We start from the raw sequence: 19273 nt of genomic DNA on the forward strand, positions 1-19273 counted from the left end.
TCCACCTGAAAACCAGTTTGTCCGTCCCTCGTCACAGCCCAAGTCCCATCCCTGCTCCCATGGCTTCACGCGCCTCTGGCTGCCCATTCTCTGCTCATCCCAGGAAGGGCAGGAGCCTTTCCATCAACCTTTGCTGATGAGGAGAGCAAATCCAGCACTTTTCCACCTGTTCCTTCACCCACCTTCAAGCGTTCAGGACAGCAGGAACGCTCCCCTCGGGGAAGCACGCTCGGCCATCTCGTGACAGCGCAGCAACACCAGCTCCACACACCCGCCAGTCTTTTCAGAAACCACAAAATTCATCAGAAGTTGGTTCTTCTCTTTTCAGTGCCAGAGAGAATTTCCTTCGTGCCTGCAGCGCCCAGCTGTGCCTCAGCCAGCCCAGTGCAGCTCCGAGGGGACAGCTCCTTGCTGCAGTGACAACCTTGCTCTGCTATGAGCCCAAATCCCGCTGCACGACAGCTTCAGCCAGAGCAGCCACAAACTGGGAAGCAGGACAGCAAATCCCAAAGCTGGATGTCACCATCCCTCCTGCAGCTCCCCTTCCAGTGTCCCACCCCCTGTGTCTCACCTTGTCCCCCATCCACGCTCGGTGTCACACACCAGCGGCCAGCAGGTGACCCTATGCACAGGTGCCATTCTCTGCCAGCTGCTCCCATGCAGAACAAAACCTCTCTCAGATGTGTTCCTGCAGCTAAGGAATGTTTCCTCAGCCCCAGGAAGAGCTGAATTAGCCGCCTGCAGTATTTAAATCCCCACATTTCCGCAGGTTCGTGTAATCAATCCCCTGAGGTGAATCTCTGTTGTGTGGCATTTTTGCAGGAAGAACCGACTCTTTTCAGTTTGTGGGGTTTTTTTACTTCTCCCTTGCAGCTGGGCTTGGACTTGCTCCCATTTTTTCGGGCCGTTTCACCATTTCCTCATCACTGACATTCGGGGTTGCGGCAGCAGCAGTTCTGCAATGCAGGGCTGAGTGCCTGCAATTAAGAACTTGCTCTCAATTAGCAAAACGACTCGGGGAGAGCCGGTGGCACCTCCTGTACCTGCTGCTGATGTGTGAAAGAGTTAACAGAAGGTTTCATTAGTGCTATCAGCAGCCAGCCACGCAGTTTTATATATAGAAAAGCTTATCATGAGTGAGGAGCCAGCCCGCCCTGGCCCCCCTTCCCCAGCAGCGTTTGAGGAACATCTGACTAAGCCCAGCTTTTGGAGCCTACAAAGAGGAGCCAATCTAGTCAAAGAGAGCGTGGGAGAAAGGGTCTGGGCTGATTTTGGGCAGAGGAGATTTATAAATCACCTGGGCTCTCGCTGGTAACCCCGGCTCGCTCAGCAATACCCCAAACCACTGGGAATTCTAGAGAAGAGGCAAAAGCCCAAAATACTCTTGAAGCTTTGAGACAGAGGCTCAGCACAGATGAAATGGTATGGAGAGAAGCTTCAGCCCAACAGGGGTGACTCCCTGGGGCTGCTGGGTGCGGTCAGTGACAGGGACAGTCCAGCAGGACATCAGTGCTGAGCCTGCTGGAAGCCCCTGGCCACTGTCACTGTCCCCACAGCCAAAGGCAGCGGTTGTGACTCCAGGGCTGGTGGTGGCAGCTGAGACACCCAAACACAGCTGCCACCTCCACACCCCCCCTGCTGCTGTCACTGTCCCCAGGGCACCTCACCTTGGGGCATCAAGCTGTGGGAGACCAAGCTAAGATGAAGGCACTGAGGGTTTTTATGTGGAAAGTGAAGGAAGAACCACTGGATTATTTTCTAAGTACTTGTATGGCACAGCCATTTCACACTGCTCCACCTCCAAATGTGTCTCTTGCTGTACATTCACTGTCCATCCTTCCTGGGCTCATTTTAGTTAAGAAAAGTCTCCGCAGCGAGGCTCTACTTTGAATTATTTACTATTTCTCCTGCATGCTCAGCAAAGGACCGAGGTCATTAACAAAGAAACACACAGACGGAAAAGAGACTCATCAGACTTCTCAAATAATTCAACATTGGCCAGCAACAAAGGATTTGCTTAAAAAGTCTTAGATGAGCAAACATTTAAGATAAAAACTGCTTTGACTGGTTTTTACATCTCATTAATATCTTTTATAATACTAAACAGCTACCCACACCCCAAATTAATGATGTTTTACTGAACAGGGATGGGGAACCTCTCAAGCTAAAGCAAAAACTTGCAGTTCCATTTTCCCAAGTTTCCAGCACCCCCCTGTCCCCACAGGCCTCTTGAAGTCACAAATTAGGGTCACCTTTCCCCGTGCACTGTCAGCAAATCAATCGGGGCTGCTTTTCAAGCGGGGCTCACACATAAATTAGGCAGTCTGCCATCGATTCGCATGAGAAACCCTTGAGCAGCCGAGTGAAACACCAATAAAATCTTACAATTAACTTGAGAAGTTGCCTTTGGTTCCATCCCAGAGGCCCTTCTGCTCCTCAGCTGCACAAAACGTGTCCTCACACAGATGCTCCTTTGTAATGGCTCTGGATGAGTGTTTAAAATTGCTCCTTGAACACAAAAACTAATTACAGCCAAGGGGAAATACTCACAGAAGAGTTTTATGCTGCATCATGGCCAGAGTGAACGCTTGTGTTTCAGCAGCAGTCTCATTTTGGAGGAGAGAAAGGGGAGGAAGGGAAAAAGCAAAAGCAGAAGTGTGCCTTGCATGATTTAGAGTCAGAGAAGGAGACCACACAACTGGACGTGTGAGAATTCACTCCAACACGTGCAGAGGCGCAACACAGGAAGGAAGGAAGGAGGGCAGCAGGGCTGTGGCTTAAAGCTTTCAGCACAGCAGGCTGGAAACCTCAAAGGTGCATCCCAAGTCTAGCACAGCTCTGCATTGCAGAAACCTGAATCCAAACAATGGAAGGAATGCTCGGGTTGAAGGATGGATTTAAGTGTGCACAGGGAGCTGTCACACTGCTGTTGGTGCCACATCAGTCACTAAACACACACAGAGGCACCGGCTCACTCCTGAGATGCTCCACACCAGGTCCTTGCAGACCCAGAGCCCCTCCAGGCAGCAGCAGCCAGCACCAGGGACACCCTTCAGGGATGATACCTGGGAAGAAAGCTAAGCAGCAGAGCCTTTGGCACATTTTTCAGAGTCAAATCCATTGTTTGGCCAAATTTAAAGACAGAAGGATCCTTTCAGTGATGAAGATGGAAATGGAGCTGACAATATGGAAGTTAACAGCAAAGGTTTTCCTTGGCTGTTGGTGAGATGGGTCAGGAATCCCAGCCCCATCACAGAGCTGCTCAGATCCAATCTCCAGTTTCCAATTCCTCTCCTCACCTCCACAGTGGCTGAGACTCTCCTCCAGCAGCTTCCCTGGGCATGGAGCTGCCAAGACTGAAAGGAAAAAGCTTTTGATGATAAGGTGCTGAGGCCCTGGCACAGGTTGCCCAGAGAAGCTGTGGCTGCCCCATCCCTGAAGTGCCCAAGGCCAGGGTTGGAACACTAACCTGATGGAGCAGTAACCTGATGATCTCAAAGCTCTTCCCAATTTAGATGATTCTGTGAGTCCATGTCCCTGCTCACTGCAGGGAGCTGGGTTAGGTGGCCTTTGAAGGTCCCTTCCAACCCAAACTGTTCCATGTTTCTGTGGTTCCTCCTGCTCCCAGCACACACAGATCAGCTGCTCTAGAGCACAAAGGGTTTGCTAGCACGAGGCTTTGGCACATTCTTATTCCTTTTGTCTCCTACTCCCTGCTTGTTCCCACCACGCCAACACACCCGTACATCACCCTGCAAACGAGGGGGAGGAGCAAGGAAAACTCACTTTTTCCTGAAATCTGAACCAGTTTAATGATCAAACTCAGCCCAACCCATGGCTGAGCCAGCAAAACTGGGATGGGCAGAGCAGCAGTGACAACAGGGCAGGACCCTCACCGGGGTCAGCAGTGTCACATCTCTGCTTCCAGGGACTGTCCTTCCACAGCCTCCTTGGCAGGGTTTGTGCAGCTGACAGATGTCAGATGACATCTTGCAGATACCAGACACACAGACAGACAGGATCTCCTCTTGCAGCTGAAGGAATGCCTTACAGAACTTGTTCCTTAAGGCCTCCACCCCAGGTTCTCCCCTTTCTTTAAGCTCAGTATTTTCCACAGCCATGCTCAATCTTCTTCTCAGCTCCTGTTATGACCTGGCCCACGTGGACCATCCACACCCCGAGCTGGCAGCCAGGCAGGAGTGACTCTCACCAAACATTCCCCCAAACCATCCCAGGAAAATCCCCATCTCTGGAGGTGTTTGGATACAGCTCCCTCACGCTGAGCCAGCTGCAGCAACACACTGACAAAAAAAACCCCAAACAATCTTTCCAAACACGCTAAAAGTCACTTTGGGGATTATTTTTAAAGCCAAACCAACAGCTCTTGATGTTCAGACTAAGCCACTGATGATGTGAGGTGAGCACAGGACCCTGCTCGCTCTGTACATCCCAGGGGCTCTCGGGAAGCATCAGCTTCAAACCAGCACACGCTGAAATTTACACCAGGAAAAAATCCATAGTCTTTGTAGCCTTTTTCCCCTGCAGCTTCCACTTAGGAAACGTGTATTTATTTATGTGTATTTCTATACCTGTACAACTCTCCAATTTTTTTTTACAAAGCAGTGCTAGAACTCCAACAAAAGCTACTCCAGAACATTTCTCCCCCACAAAGTCCCCTGAGAGCAGCAGCAGTCACAGCAAAAAGGTTCCTGACACCGCAGCCACACGCTCCTGGTGCAAACCTGGCTTTTCCAAGCCCTTCCCACTGACCAGCAGGGAAATTAAACGAGTACAAAACAATTAGAAAGCTAATGAAGCAAACGCTGCCAGATGTTGAACTCATGCCCCAGCTGATTCCAGGGAACACCTGTTCCCTGCCTGGGGCTGTATCCCAACAACAGCCTGTGGAAATGTGAGCAGGGACTCAAGGGGAACATCTGTTTTTCCATGAGTTGCTGGCTGAGCATTCATCAAAAGGCTGATATTCCAATTATTTATTTGGAATGGCTGCTCTGGGCACAGACAGCAGCTCCCTGCTCCTGCAGCACCAGGAACTGAAGCAACAGCCTGGCCCATGGTACAGATTTAGCATCTGCCACCAGTGCTCGCAATTCCTCTTTTCCTCTGACATTCCCAAAGTTAGCAGATATATATTTACTCCCCAGAACTAAACTTATGGCATCAACAGCACCAGCTTTAATTCTAAATCTGGCTCTGGGACATGAAATGCATCTGATTTTCTCATCTATTATTAAGTCCCAGGCATGCTAATAAGGCATTTATCGCCAAAAAAGATCATTACCCATGCGGATTTCTAGGGATAGTCAAGTTCTTTACAGCCTGGAGTCTCAGGACATAAATAGAAACTACATTTACTATTAAAATTAAACCACCAAGCCTGGGAGTTATTAGAAAAGTAAAAGCCAAGCCTGCAGCGTGGTTGTGGAGGCAGCTCTGGGAGCCTGCATCAAATCCTAGGGATGCAGGCACTGCAACCTGCCATTGAAACTGCAGGAAAGCTGAGGGCCTGCATCCCTGGGATCCCCCTTCCCTGCATCCCCGGGATCCCCCCCTTCCCTGCATCCCTGGGATCCCCCCTGCTCCCCTGCATCCCTGGGATCCCCCCTGCATCCCTGGGATCCCTGGGATCCCCCCTGCTCCCCTGCATCCCCGGGATCCCCCCTGCTCCCCTGCATCCCCGGGATCCCCCCTGCTCCCCTGCATCCCCGGGATCCCCCCTGCTCCCCTGCATCCCCGGGATCCCCCCCTTCCCTGCATCCCTGGGATCCCCCCTGCTCCCCTGCATCCCCGGGATCCCCCCTGCTCCCCTGCATCCCCGGGATCCCCCCTGCTCCCCTGCATCCCCGGGATCCCCCCTGCTCCCCTGCATCCCCGGGATCCCCCCTGCTCCCCTGCATCCCCGGGATCCCCCCCTTCCCTGCATCCCTGGGATCCCCCCTGCTCCCCTGCATCCCCGGGATCCCCCCTGCTCCCCTGCATCCCCGGGATCCCCCCTGCATCCCCGGGAACCCCCCCTTCCCTGCATCCCAGCTTCACCCACAATGCTGAAAGCACAAACACAAGCCCTTGGTCTGCAATGAGAAAATCAAATCCCCTCTGAATAAACCATCTGCAACTTTTCACACATAACACAGGGCTAGGGGTTCCTGGCAAGGGGGGGAGATTTTTTCTTTGCTCAAGCCTGGAGAAGAATTCCTATCATAAAAGAGGAACAGCATCAACAACAAAACCCCAAGAGGAAAATGCTGACACATGCTGGAAAAGCCACTGGAGAGAAAAATTACTTCAGTAATGATGCTTCTGCAGCAGTTGGGGGAAGAATAAATGCAGCAAGAACTGTCACCCCCTCCTGTAGTTCAGATTTTGAGGGCATTCACCACACCTCTAGGGAGCTGCATTAAATTCTCCATCATTTCAGCTCAGATCACTCTCAGGTTGGGAAAATTCAAGAAAACCCAATAAAACACCATCAATCTGAGCCGAGTTTTTGGAGCATCTTTTAAAGTCTGAAGACTTCTCAAACTTTTAGTTTGCCCTGGATTTGGAGAAATGGAAATATATTGAAAGAGAAAAATCAAATTACTGTAATCATTTTGGAGATGAATCCTACCTAAGACATGTGGTACTGGGAGACCAAACACCCAAAAACCAGCTGGAAAATGAAGGAGCAGGGCTGGAAGGCAGGACTTAAATATTGCCATCTCCTTTTAGAACACCTGCATTCCACTCAGAATTAATCATGGTGGCCATAACCTCCAACTGCAGTGTTGGAATCTCCATTTAAAACACCTGCACTCCATTCACTCCTTAGCACAAGCTGCATGATATAAAGAATAAGCTTTAAAAATAGTTTTATATTCAGCTCACAAAAATCAATAAGGCATTTCTCAAGTTTTAGTTGGTGCCACGTCTGGCAAAATAAAGCTTAAAAAAATCAAGCTGAAAATTTAAAAATGTTGCTCGATATCACCTGCAAATCACACGACAGCTGAACACCATTTCAGGTAAATGATTCTGACACCAAAGATAGAGCTGGGCTAAAATCTACCCAAAAAGATAACGATCCCTGATGGCTGCACTGGTAACAGACACAAAACCATTGACAGCTTCACCACCAGAGATGTCCTTTCCCTGAGCTCCCTCCCATCCATCATCATCAACAGCTCACATTCACAGCCCCAGGAACTGACAGATTCCTGCTCATTCCTCGAAGCAATGACATTCATATTGCAAAGGCTCCTGGGGAGCTTTGAAAAATGATTTGTCACCCCTTCAGATCCTAGCTGGAACTGGGGGCTCTTCCCACAGCTCTCACCAAAGCCAACTCAGCTTTCCACTTGGAATTCCCAGTGCCAGAGGGCAGGGCTGGATGGGATTTTGGGCAGGAATTGTTCCTGGCAGGGTGGGCAGGCCCTGGCACAGGTGCCCAGAGCAGCTGGGGCTGCCCCTGGATCCCTGGCAGTGCCCAAGGCCAGGCTGGACATTGGGGCTGGAGCAGCTGGGACAGGGGAAGGTGTCCCTGCCATGGCAGGGGTGGCACTGGGGGGGATTTTAAGCTCCTTCCAACCCAAACCTTCCTGGGATTTTCTCTGAGGTGAAATCCAAAGTCTGAGCATCTCTCATGCACCTCTGTTCCCTGTCCCGCTTTGTGTGCACATCCCTGGATAACCCTCAGCCTGAAGATTCCCTGATCAAACAGGAAGAATTCAAGTGAGAGATAACAAAACCCAAAATTGAACAGATCAAACTCCCCAATAAAAGAACACACACAGCCCCAATAAACCATTAAGCACCTCCCTTGTTCTTTGGGACCACGTAACCAATCCAGACAGAAATCCAATAAATCACAGCAGCAGCACATCCAAGACACAGAATGAAAGTTTGGGAAATGTGGCAAAGACCATCAAAATGAGATTTTAAAAAACCCAGACAAACAAAACCTGGAAAAAAATAACTCTCCAGTGATTCCTCTTGCCCCACTGAGTTTCTTGGTGTTAATTCCCAACTCCAAGTCTGGCCCTTTCCCCTGCCAGGCTCCCCCTGCAAACCTCATCTCCACCAATCCAGGGCTGTGCTCTCTAAGCAGGGCAGCAATATTCTCACAAATAATCCTTCCAGTTTCATGCTTTTTCATTATTCTAGTTCAGGAAATGGCTCAAAACAAAACTGAAGGCTTGCAGTTGTATATTTTTTGTTTAGTTCACCACCAAGCACACCATTGCTCTGGCTGGGCAATAGAATTGTTGCAATATCGATCAGAAGCTTCTAAAATCCAGCAGAATTGCCTTTTTCCCCCTATTAAAAGGTCTCTCTATTTTTGTGCCTATATTTGATACAGAGATATGACAGACATCCCATTATTCTTCTTTTTCCCAGAGTTTCTGGAGCTCATTGGGCTCTCTGACAACCATGGCTGAAAAAATCCTTTGATTTCCACATCGAGCCCCTGCTGAGGAATCTGGTGCTGCACATCCACTCCCAGCAGAGCTACCAGGCTGGGGGAAAAGGGAACTTCCCTTTGGAATAAACACAGAGGTGGCATTTCTGTTATCCTGTTGTCACAAAAAGCAGTGACAAAACACAACCAGAGCCACACATCACACACAGGTAAGGTGCCATCTATTTTGATGTTATTTTAGAAATGATAACTCAAACTTATTTTCTTGGTAATTAAAATAGTTGGAAGACCAATGATTTTTGTGCTATTGTTCTCAAGCAAGACCTATCTGATCAATAAATACCAAATTACAGCATTTTAATGTTTTTTAAAATGTATTTTGAGGGAAAAATAGTCCCAGCCCAGGTTGGATGGAGCTTGGAGCAGCCTGGGATAGTGGAAGTTGTCCCTGATTCCAAGGTCCCTTCCCACCCAAACCATTCCATGATTTAATGCAGAAATTCCAAGTGTGTAATGATGCCTCTGCCCGTCTTACACTGAGTATCTTAAGTGAAAACTGGAAACCTTAAACTCTATTATTTAGAAAAATATTTCCATTCTCAGCTGTGAGACAAACTCAGTGAAATCCATTTGCCTTCAATAATTAAATTGCCCCAGTGCTGCACACTTCAGGCAGGAAAAGGTTGAAGAGCCAAGAAACAAACAGGGAATTCTTCCCTAACTTCTATCTAAAGTCTGTTCTTTTTCCTTCTGAATGAAAACATAAATTTCATTACTGGAACATGATTAAACTTTGTTTTTTTCCTATCTGAAAACCCAGTAATCACCACCTGAGCATCCCAGCTGTCAGTGACAACAGCCTCAGGCTCTGATCTACAGGAACTGAACAATTAGTAATTAATTAGAACAAAGCTGACTAGTACAACACAAGCTGTATTGGCAGAAATAGTTATTAGGGTTGCAAAAATTAGGGTTGGGCCTCCTGCTATGTGAGAGCACAGCAAGCTCATGGTTTCTTCAGCAAGTTCACAGAAAAGTTCCCTTAAAATGTGGTTTTTCCTTTTTGTCCTTGATGTGGCAGCACAAAACTTCTGTCCCCAAAAATACCCCTCCACACCTCTGCAGGATGAGAGGATGCAGAGTTTCTGCCTTGCCCAGTCCTCTGCTCCTTTCCACTCGGTTCTCTCTCTGAAATAAAAGTTCTTCTGCCTCCAAAATAAACCTCTGATCATCCTTGATACCTGGGAAATTCTTCACAGGGAGTAAAATTTGACAAAACTCTTCTTGAATTTGATTTTTGTGCTGACAAATTCTTTACTACCAACAGCCTAAAGCCATGCCAGTGTGACAAAGAGCTGAGGGAAGGAACAGGCAAGGATGGAGTGACCAGCTGATAGCCCAGATTTGGGGTGCTGTGATTGTGCAGAAGAAATGAGGGTTTTGCACACTCTGCCTCAACTCCCTGATCACCTGTTCTTCTCCAAAGCACAAGCAGCAGCCTCGGGGGTCTCTGGGGATGGGCAGGTAACAGTGCAGAGAGGCTGGCAGGCAGCTGCAAGGGAGTTCAAGTGGAAAAAAATCTAAAATACACCCCAGAGAGGATGTTTGCAGGCACTTTAGTGCATTAGAGATGCCAAACGTGAGAACAGCAGAAAACAAGAAGTCTGTGTTCACAGCGTGGAGAAATTATTGACAACGTCCATGAGTAATGAAAAATGTTCCAGTACGTGGTGCTTTTGAGTGTTAAGGAAATCTGAATTGTTGCAGCCAAAAAAACACCAAACTGTTAATGAAAAACTAATGAAAAGTGTGATATCAGTCCAACATCACCATACCTTCACACTAAATCCCACTAAAATAAACAATCAAACCAGTGATAAACTGAAACTGTGCCATAAACACAGGATAAAGCACAGAAAATCCGTGCCAACTTATTGAGTCCTGTAACCTTGGAGACCTCCAAACCTGCTGCTGGTTGTGAGGACTAAAATTAAGATTAAAGCCCTCCTTTAATGGAGTAGTTCTCAGACAAACACGTATTTAGGTCAATGACTTCCCTGCCTTCCCCAAAATCTGTGCCACTGACTCCAAACACAGGAATCTCTCTGTGGTGGAGCTGCTGCATCTTTGGAGGATATGGATCATCAGATCATGCCAAGGGCAGGATTGATTTCATTCTGATGGAGCTGCTAAATAACTGCAGCAGGGCTTTTCTTTCTTCAGTCACACCCCAATATAAAGAGAAACCTTCAGTATTGAAATAGGTTCTCTGGTCAGCTTTGAGTCTTGAAAACCTTAAAGGAAATAGAATCCTGAAATGGTTTGGGCTGGAAGGGGTGTTAAGGATTACCTGCCATGATCAGGGACACCTTCCTCTATCTGCTCCAAGCCCCAATGTCCAGCCTGGCCCTGGACACGATTTTGTCCCTTGGCTGTGACTTGGTTTTCCTTCTCCAAAGGACAACAGGCACCACTCTCAGAGTTACGGAATTATGGAATTGTTTGGGTTGGGAGGGACCTTAAAATCACCCAGTGTTGTGGCAGGGACACCTTCCCCTGTCCCAGCTGCTCCAGCCCCAATGTCCAGCCTGGCCTTGGGCACTGCCAGGGATCCAGGGGCAGCCCCAGCTGCTCTGGGCACCTGTGCCAGGGCCTGCCCATTTCTTCTCAATATCTCACCTAAATCTCCCCTCTTTCATCTTGAACCCATTACTCCTTGTCCCATCACTACAATTCCCAATGAAAAGTCTCTCCCTGACTTCCTTGTGCTCCCTTCAGATCCTGGCAGGTGCTGAGAGGTCCCCACACAACCTTCTCTTCTCCAGGCTGAGCACAAGAATCCACGTTACTGCTGCTCAAAACCTCATCTGTGCCATAAAAGTTGTGTTTGGGAGACCTGATTTGGCATCAGGGGCCTCACAACTGTGGAAATGCTCTCATAAAACAATGAGTTAACTGCACAGCCTTTTCCAGGTTCATATTCTTTGGATCATCAGAGTTTCATCTGTTTTAGACCTCTTTCCAAAATGTTGATTTGTCACCTCTTACTTTTAACCACTCAATGTTTCAGCCTATGAGGTTACATCTTCAGAAAGCATAAAATTGTGCCAAGGGATGCAAATTGTCTGAAATGCATCAATCTACCAACAAGAAAGCCAGGAAGAGCCATCAGGAATATTTGCATGCACACAGCCAAACTTGAAATCATTTCTGCAAGAGATCCTGTTAGAAAAAATAGGTTTAAAGCACTAATGCAGGACACAGGGTTAGAGCCAAATCTCTATAAAGTTAGTCCTGCTTTCCCAAGCTGAGTCCTAGAGCAATTTCAATGTTCAGGGATATCTCTGCAAGCAGGATTCCTCCCCAAAAGCAGGATTTAGCACATTCCCATTGGGATTCTCCAGCTTCCTGCAGATCCAGCTCTACCAAATTTCCAAAAAGATACCAAATTTCCCAGCCCTCTCCCACTTTGCTGCTGGCACATGGGGCCCTGCTCCAGAGCCCAGGCTGAGGATCCCACGGGATTTGAGCAGGGTAGAACAGCTTGGAAAACTCATGTACAACCCGCAAACCTACAAACGACTTCCACTGCTGCCCACACACTCCATAGTCAGATTCAGCAGCTCAGAAACTCGAGGAGAGGGAGCTTTTCTTGCCCCAAAGAAGAGGAGAGAATGATAAATTAAATACCAGCACTATATTTAGAAAATAAACTCTTTCCGCTGCAGTTCTAATTCGCCGAGTGTCACAACATTTTGAGTTTCCCTGGAAATATTATCTGCAGGGGGGGAAAAAGCCCATTTAAACACGGCACATTCTCACTCACATTTCCAGCTGCAGCAGGGGACAGCTCAAAACCCTTCCCAGGAAAACGTGGCACAAGGATTCAGTGCCAGTCACTGCTCCTGCCCCTGGGCTGCACCAGCCCTGCATCCCTGACACTCCACACACACATTTCCCAACTCCCACCTTTTACTATTCCTAGCCCCACTAGACTGACAGATTTTGGGTTTAGGTTGGTTTATTTGCATTATGAAAGGGGAAAAAAAAATGTTTTTCTCCTCGGAGAGCAGCAGAGTGAAGGTTGGGAGATGCTGAATGGCCTCCTTTGATGTGAGAGGTTTACACTTGACCTTCTGTTTTCCTTCCTGGATATTTATATCCTGTTGGCTCCGTCAGCTGAATAACAATGAGATCCACACACTGACCTGCTCAAGTGAAGCTCTCCCAAAAGTGAATCCATGGCACTTGGTTCTAACAGTTTGGGGGAGATAAATGACTAATTTTCAGCTTAATTTAGCTCTCTTGGCATTTGAGCAGCTAAACAGATTATTCCAAGCAAAAATTTAGCACTTCAGTAATTCCAACGCCTCAAAAGGCAGGGATTAGTGGTTCAAAGCCACAAAATTAATCCCAAAAATTTCTTTTCCTGGCAGGGAAAAGCTGGGGCTGCCCCTGGATCCCTGGCAGTGCCCAAGGCCAGGCTGGACATTGGGACAGTGGGAGGTGTCCCTGCCATGGCTGGGGTTGGAATGGGGTTTAAGGTCTCTTCCAACCCAAACCAGTCTGGGCTTCCATGATCCAATCCAGAGCACCAAAGTTCTGACCCAACATCAAAACAAGAGCATGAAAAGACCTCAAAAAAAAAACCTGGAAAAGGAGAACATTGCCATGTCATTTCTAAAATGCACACACAGATGTGAAAATAGAACTTTATGGCTCATTTCTTCCTCAAAATGAGAACTACTTAGAAAACAGTAAATTTTCTATATAAATAACTGTCAAAGGACACTATTGTGATGCCTTGACAATCGTTTCTGACACACTTCCAGGATCTTTATTTGCCTTTCTACTGCTGTAATCTTTAATTCCTTTTAATCAACATGAAGAATATTGTTTAGCTGAAAGTGAGCCCATTTTATTTGCTAATAAAGCAGAATACATACGAGAGAAGCAAGGCACCAATGAAAGATGGGGAAGAGGAAGAGATTCCACTTGAAACGAGGAAAAACCTTTGATTCAGGGAATCTGTTGCTTTCCAAGGAAAGTGAACCTATGTGGAACAGGAAAAACCAATATTCCATATTCATTTGCACTACAGAACAGCTCTGCAGCCCACACAGGGTAAATATCCTGTACTCAAATTATTTCATTGTGACCACATTGAAATTGCTTCATTATATTATTTTAATTGTGAGCAACTTCAGGGAAATCTATGGAACAGAAAATAAAAAAAAAAAATCAAATATAAAATTCTGCAACAGGGCAGAATTTTTTAATGGATCAGCTGAAATGCCTCAAAATAGCAAAAAAAAAAAAAAATTGATTTCCTACATTCAACATTTCTGTCAACTTCAGGGAAACACTGGAGCCCCCAGCAATGTAAGAGCTAAGCCTGTAATACTTTTACCTTCTTGTAAACCAAAGGATTACAATCCTTTCCCATCCCTGTGTTTAATGCAGCTAATACAGCCAATACATATTTATTGGAATTCTCCATGCAAACCTAGCAAAGCCCTTGGAGATTGAAGCCAAAAATCATTAAAATGATCTTTAAGTCTTTTTTAGAGCTGATTCAGAAATGTATTTTATAGGGGCATCACTAATGTGATAATCCCAGATTCTGGGGACTCCACTGCAAACTCACAGAGAATTCCCAGAAATGCTCAGGATCAGCTGGAAATGTTCTGGTTGGATGTTAACTTGGGTAGAGTTCTTGGATAAAATGTCATTTCAAACCCTTTTTATATGTGACAGTGTCCTTGGGGAGCTGCTCGTTCCAACGAGCCACAGCCTGGGGTCACAGACAGCACCTGGTCACTTCCCACTGGAAGTGTGGCCAGATCCTTCTCCATCTCCCAGGAGAGGGAATTACCCTGCACTGCAACTGGGAGTGCTGGCTTCAGCCATGCTGACTTCTGATGAAAAAACAGACAGGTTTTGGTTCATGGAATCATGGAATCATAAAGGCTGGAAAAGCCCTCTGAGATCATCAAATCCAACCTCACCTCTGCCCCCCATCCCCAAGTGCCACATCCATATGGATTTTAAATCCCTCCAGGGATGGGCACTCCAGCACTGTCCTGGGCAGCTGTGACAGGGCTGGGCAAACCTTTCCAGGGAGGAATTTTCCCAAATATCCCCCCTGAGCCTGCCCTGGCCCAGCCTGAGGCCGTTCCCTCTCCTCCTGTCCCTGTTCCCTGGGAGCAGATCCCAAATCCCCCCGGCTGTCCCCTCCTGCCAGGGACTTGTGCAGAGCCAGAAATTCCCCCTGAGCCTCCTTTGTTCCAGGTCATTGTACAGCATCCCAAAATTCCATTTCTCAGCGTTGCTTAGGTTGGAAGAGCCCTCCAAGATCACCAAGTCCAAGCCCAGCACTGCCAAGGCCACCACTGCCCCATGTCCCCAAGAGCCACATCCACACATCCTTGAAATCCCTCCTGGGATGGAAACTCCACCACTGCTATGTAGAAAATTTTAAAAGAAGAGGTTTAAGTGATCAAAATTATGAAATTCAATATTCATTTTCTACAGATTAATGAAAGAAAAACCCAAATTCTCCACTTTGTCAGGAAGGAAAGGCACAGGGAGCCGATTGCTGCCTCTGTCAGGTTATTGCCATGGATAAACAAACAGAGGAAAACCACCACAGGTTTCCAAAGTTAATAATGGGAGGAAAGGGATAGAGGTCAGGGCTTTATTGCCAATTCCAACTTCTTCACCTTATGAAAGGCAGGTTTAATTAAATGTATGCAATTAAAATATATTCCTTGAAAATAGCCCAGAGCTAAGGTTACACTCAAGAAAAAAGTTCATGTGTTTTCCTGAGTCATGGTTGTTCTTATCTTCCTGAACTCAACAGTAAATCTTGGAAACTCTTTCTAGACACTTCCAGTGAAAGCAGAACTTTCCAAATCATCATTTAGAGGGCTAAAAATATTTCAGCAAGTTCCCTCAAAGTCTGAAGTGTCTGTGAGAAAAGTACTTTTCCCACAGATAAATTCACAATATCTACCATTTAGAACTAGTTCATATTTACCTCTAAACAGCACAGGTGGGAAACACCACATAAAGTCCTGAAATAAAGTACAAATGCAGTTGTGGAAGGGTAAAAATCATGGAATGGTTTGGGCTGGGTGGGATTTAAAGCTCATCCTGCCATGGGCAGGGACACCTTCCACTATCCCAGGGTGCTCCAAGCCCTGTCCAACCTGGCTTGGACAATCCTCTCAGATCTGAATTCTGGTGCTTTGGAAAGTTTCATCAGAGCTTTAAGGGTCTTTAATACCTAAAAAGGTTGGGATGTGTGTTTGAATAACCACAAGGAATAGTTCCCCACTTGCACAGGACTCACCCCTCTTCAAATAAATAAAACTACAGTAAAAAGAAATAAAATAAATCAAAATCATGATCTAGCTTACCAAGCAAACTTGACTTTCCATTAGAAATTCTAATCCATCTTCCCAATTCTCTGTTTCACACTGCTGGGCTTGGCTAAGCAGAAGCCATGTGAAATAGGTGTTATTAAAATGCCATATGCAGCATCAGATGGTATTTCCTTACACAGTTCAGTTTCTCAGCTCTGAGGGAAAAGAAATGGTAATTCTATGCAAAATAAGCTGTGACTCACCAGCATGCTGCTTTTGCAATTATCAAATTCCCCATTTTTATTTACATGGGTTTGAGTTCCCTTAGTTTAAAAACTTCCTGATTAAAGAAAGACCAAAACCAAAACCAATTTCAGAGATTTGTGGATAAAGAGAGAACTGATACCATGAGGGCTTGCAAAATGAGGCAAATATTAAAAGCAGGGATTTCACATGGAGGAAATGATGGGATGCATGGATACTTCCTCCAATGTTGGAAAATACACCCCAAAAACTTTAAACTTCCCAGAAAGACTCCAGGTGTTGTGATTTTATACCCTCCTCACACACACTTTTCATGGGGGCTGTACACAAAATTGAGGACTAAAACATACTTTTCTTAATCTTGCACTTAATAGCTTTTAAATGTAATTAATGCAGCATTTCTTCTATATTTTTGGCTTAATCTCAATTATTTATATAAGTTTGCAAGCACCTTCACCTCACCATTAGAGAAACACCCACTGCCCTTTGGTTTTGTTGCTGAGAAACTTTGGAATACGGATGTGCCAGAGCTGCAATCAGACAATGATAAAAAATTACTACTACTACTACTACTACTACTACTAATAATAATAGTAATAATTCTTGGCTACACCAAAATTTGGTACTTCTCCTTTTCCCTCAAGGGCCCTTATTTTCCCTGGTTGCTGTGGTGATGCTGCAGCAGAGCTGCTGCGGGTTGGTTTCTGTGGTTTCCCACCTGGAAGTGGGAGAGGAGGCTTAGGTGGGCAGGGCACAGCTCCCTCCAGAGCCTGTGTTCCTGTTTGGCTCAGGAATGGCCAAAATGGAACACCTGGAATGGTGAATCAGGAACCAAACCTCTAAAAAAGATGGAATTCATCCTTATTCACTTCTCACCCATGAGTTTCCCCCCATCGAGGCAAGGTTTGCAATGCTCCTGCTGTTCTGCACAACTTGGACACTCTGAAATATCAACTTGAGAATGTTCTGCATTTATTCCAACGAAGTTACTGCTGAATTTGGAACATGTTTATTCCCAATATTCCTATTACATTCACTTCCAGGCAGACTTGCTTTCAGCACACCCTAAGCAGCACATTTTATCCTTCCAGGCAAGGGAAGGCTTTGGATCACACCATTCCTAAGAGGTGGAGTGCAGGACAACAGGATTCAACTCATCAGTTCAGGCAGACAAAGGTACAAGGTCCCATCACCTCCAGTTCTTTACTCAGGAAAAACTCAGGACAGGATTGGATTCCTAGACTGTCTGTATGTCCACATACATTTCCCCCACTATTGATTAGTTATTCACTTTTCAGACTGCAAAATCCGAGATGAAAACACAGCACAAGCCAGTTAACATCCTGGAGTCACATCTTTTCAATAAAGAAAACAACATTATTAAACTAAGGAAAGGCAGACCAAGCATTAACTTCAACACTTCCTGATGCCAGACTTAGAATAACTGCATGCCAAGACATGCTTACCAAGCTGAAACTCAAAAAAAAAACCCATAAACAAACCAAAATGTCCCCAACAAGCCAAAAAGTCCCCACCAAGCCATGGATTTGGTTTTGTTCTCTTTCTTTCATAAAAAATGAGAAATTGGGATCACAGGGAAGTCCAGGGCACTGTGGAGGCACCTCCAGTCCCGGGGGCAGCTTTGGGTCACAAAAAAAGGACATTGAGGGGCTGGGGCATGTCCAGGGCAGGGGATGGAGCTGGGAAAGGGATGGAGAATTCCTGAGGGAGCTGGGAAGGGGCTGGAGAATTCCTGAGGGAGCTGGGAAGGGGCTGGAGAATTCCTGAGGGAGCTGGGAAGGGGCTGGAGAATTCCTGAGGGAGCTGGGAAGGGGCTCAGGCTGGAGCAAAGGAGGCTCAGGGGGAATTTCTGGCTCTGCACAAGTCCCTGGCAGGAGGGGACAGCCGGGGGGATTTGGGATCTGCTGCCAGGAACAGGGACAGGAGGAGAGGGAACAGCTCAGGATGCCCAGGGCAGGCTCAGGGGGGACAGCAGCAGGAATTTCCCCATGGAAAGGGAGCTCAGGCTTTGGCAGTGCCCAGGGAGGGTTGCAGTGCCCATCCCTGGAGGTGCCCAAGGAACACCTGGAGGTGGCACTTGGTGACAGGGTTGAGGTGACCCGGTGGGATTCAGGGGCAAGCTGGACTTGATGGTTTTGGAGGTCTTTCCCCACCTCAGTGATTCCACGTAAAGCCAGTCAGAAACCCCTCCTGAAACGATTTTCAGCTCTTGTCCCCCTGCACATCAGAGGCCTGTTCAACACAGCTCCCTTCCAACACAAACATGAGGGGGCTGGGCAGACTGGAAACAAAAATTACCAGATAAAGCCGCCTCCTTGCCTTGTACTGATGGCAGTGAAAAGAAAAGAGGCCACGTCAATTCAGCTGAAGCTGGTGAAAAGTGTGTTTTTAGGTTATCCTGCACATCAGCACCGTCAGCGCGATGAGCAGACGCCTGGCTGGGCTCTGGCATAACCCCACCTCTGCTGCTGCACCTCAGAGACACCATTAAACACCAGCCAGGTAGCACAGCAGTAATCAAAACAACCCAACCATTAATTATAAATTTACTATATAAGCAGATTAATCGTGGGGTGTAACAAATGGTATAGGAAAAATCCTGCAGAAGCTGAAGGAAAAGCGGTGAGACAGGAATTCTGCCTGCAGACAAAGCTCCCGGGGCTGCTACAGCCCCTCCTGAATATACAGAGCCCACAAGAGTTGGTTGGTTTGGAACATGAAGGTTTTCCTCTGCAAGCCAAGCTGACAGCAAACATATGCTCAAGTGCTGCTGCAGCAGCCAGCAAAGCCTGGTTACTTTGTAGTAATAAATATTAAATAACTACATATGTTAAATAAATATTTTTAAATTCTAGCACCAGAATTATTATATCAAATAATATGTAATAACCTCATATTGTTATGAAAGAGACTTTATTGCATAAATAATAATAAAGAATGAATAAATATTCTGATTTTTTTATTTCAGATGGGCACAGACTGGGCTCGAATAAGTGCCTACATTAATGAGCATCACATGGATATCACAGCTGCTTTTCTGAAGGAGACAAATGCTGTACGAGGTTATCATCATCAACAAACCACCTGAAAGGTTGATATTCCCAGATTTACAACACCAAGGTTTTTTTTCTGACCCCACAGAGCGAGAGCAAAGGCAAATGAAAGGTTCTGCTTCCTGCAGACCTTGTTTGTACCATCCCAA

General features: G+C 46.6%; 1 protein-coding gene across 10 annotated transcripts in view; it reads right to left on the reverse strand.

The window, feature by feature from the left end:
- The window catches only part of PTPRE (protein tyrosine phosphatase receptor type E), an 87695-nt gene that overhangs the window by 37520 nt on the left and 30902 nt on the right, over positions 1–19273 (reverse strand). Inside the window, exons 1-2 of one of the 10 annotated variants that reach the window (XM_086900806.1) lie at positions 4590–4725; positions 3470–3647 (exon numbers count right to left, since the gene is read on the reverse strand). The exons of 6 other annotated variants lie outside the window; for them this stretch is intronic. The gene's annotated coding sequence lies outside the window, so the exon portion shown is untranslated. Of the gene's footprint in view, positions 1–182; positions 548–3469; positions 3648–4589; positions 4726–6631; positions 6684–15840; positions 16002–19273 lie in introns of those variants that run through there. 3 more of the 10 variants (XM_086900807.1, XM_086900811.1, XM_023930040.2) reach the window with 3 other exon arrangements.

Source organism: Cyanistes caeruleus, chromosome 8, assembly GCF_971803275.1.
Source record: "Cyanistes caeruleus chromosome 8, bCyaCae1.hap1.1, whole genome shotgun sequence".
Taxonomy (NCBI): Eukaryota; Metazoa; Chordata; class Aves; order Passeriformes; family Paridae; genus Cyanistes; species Cyanistes caeruleus.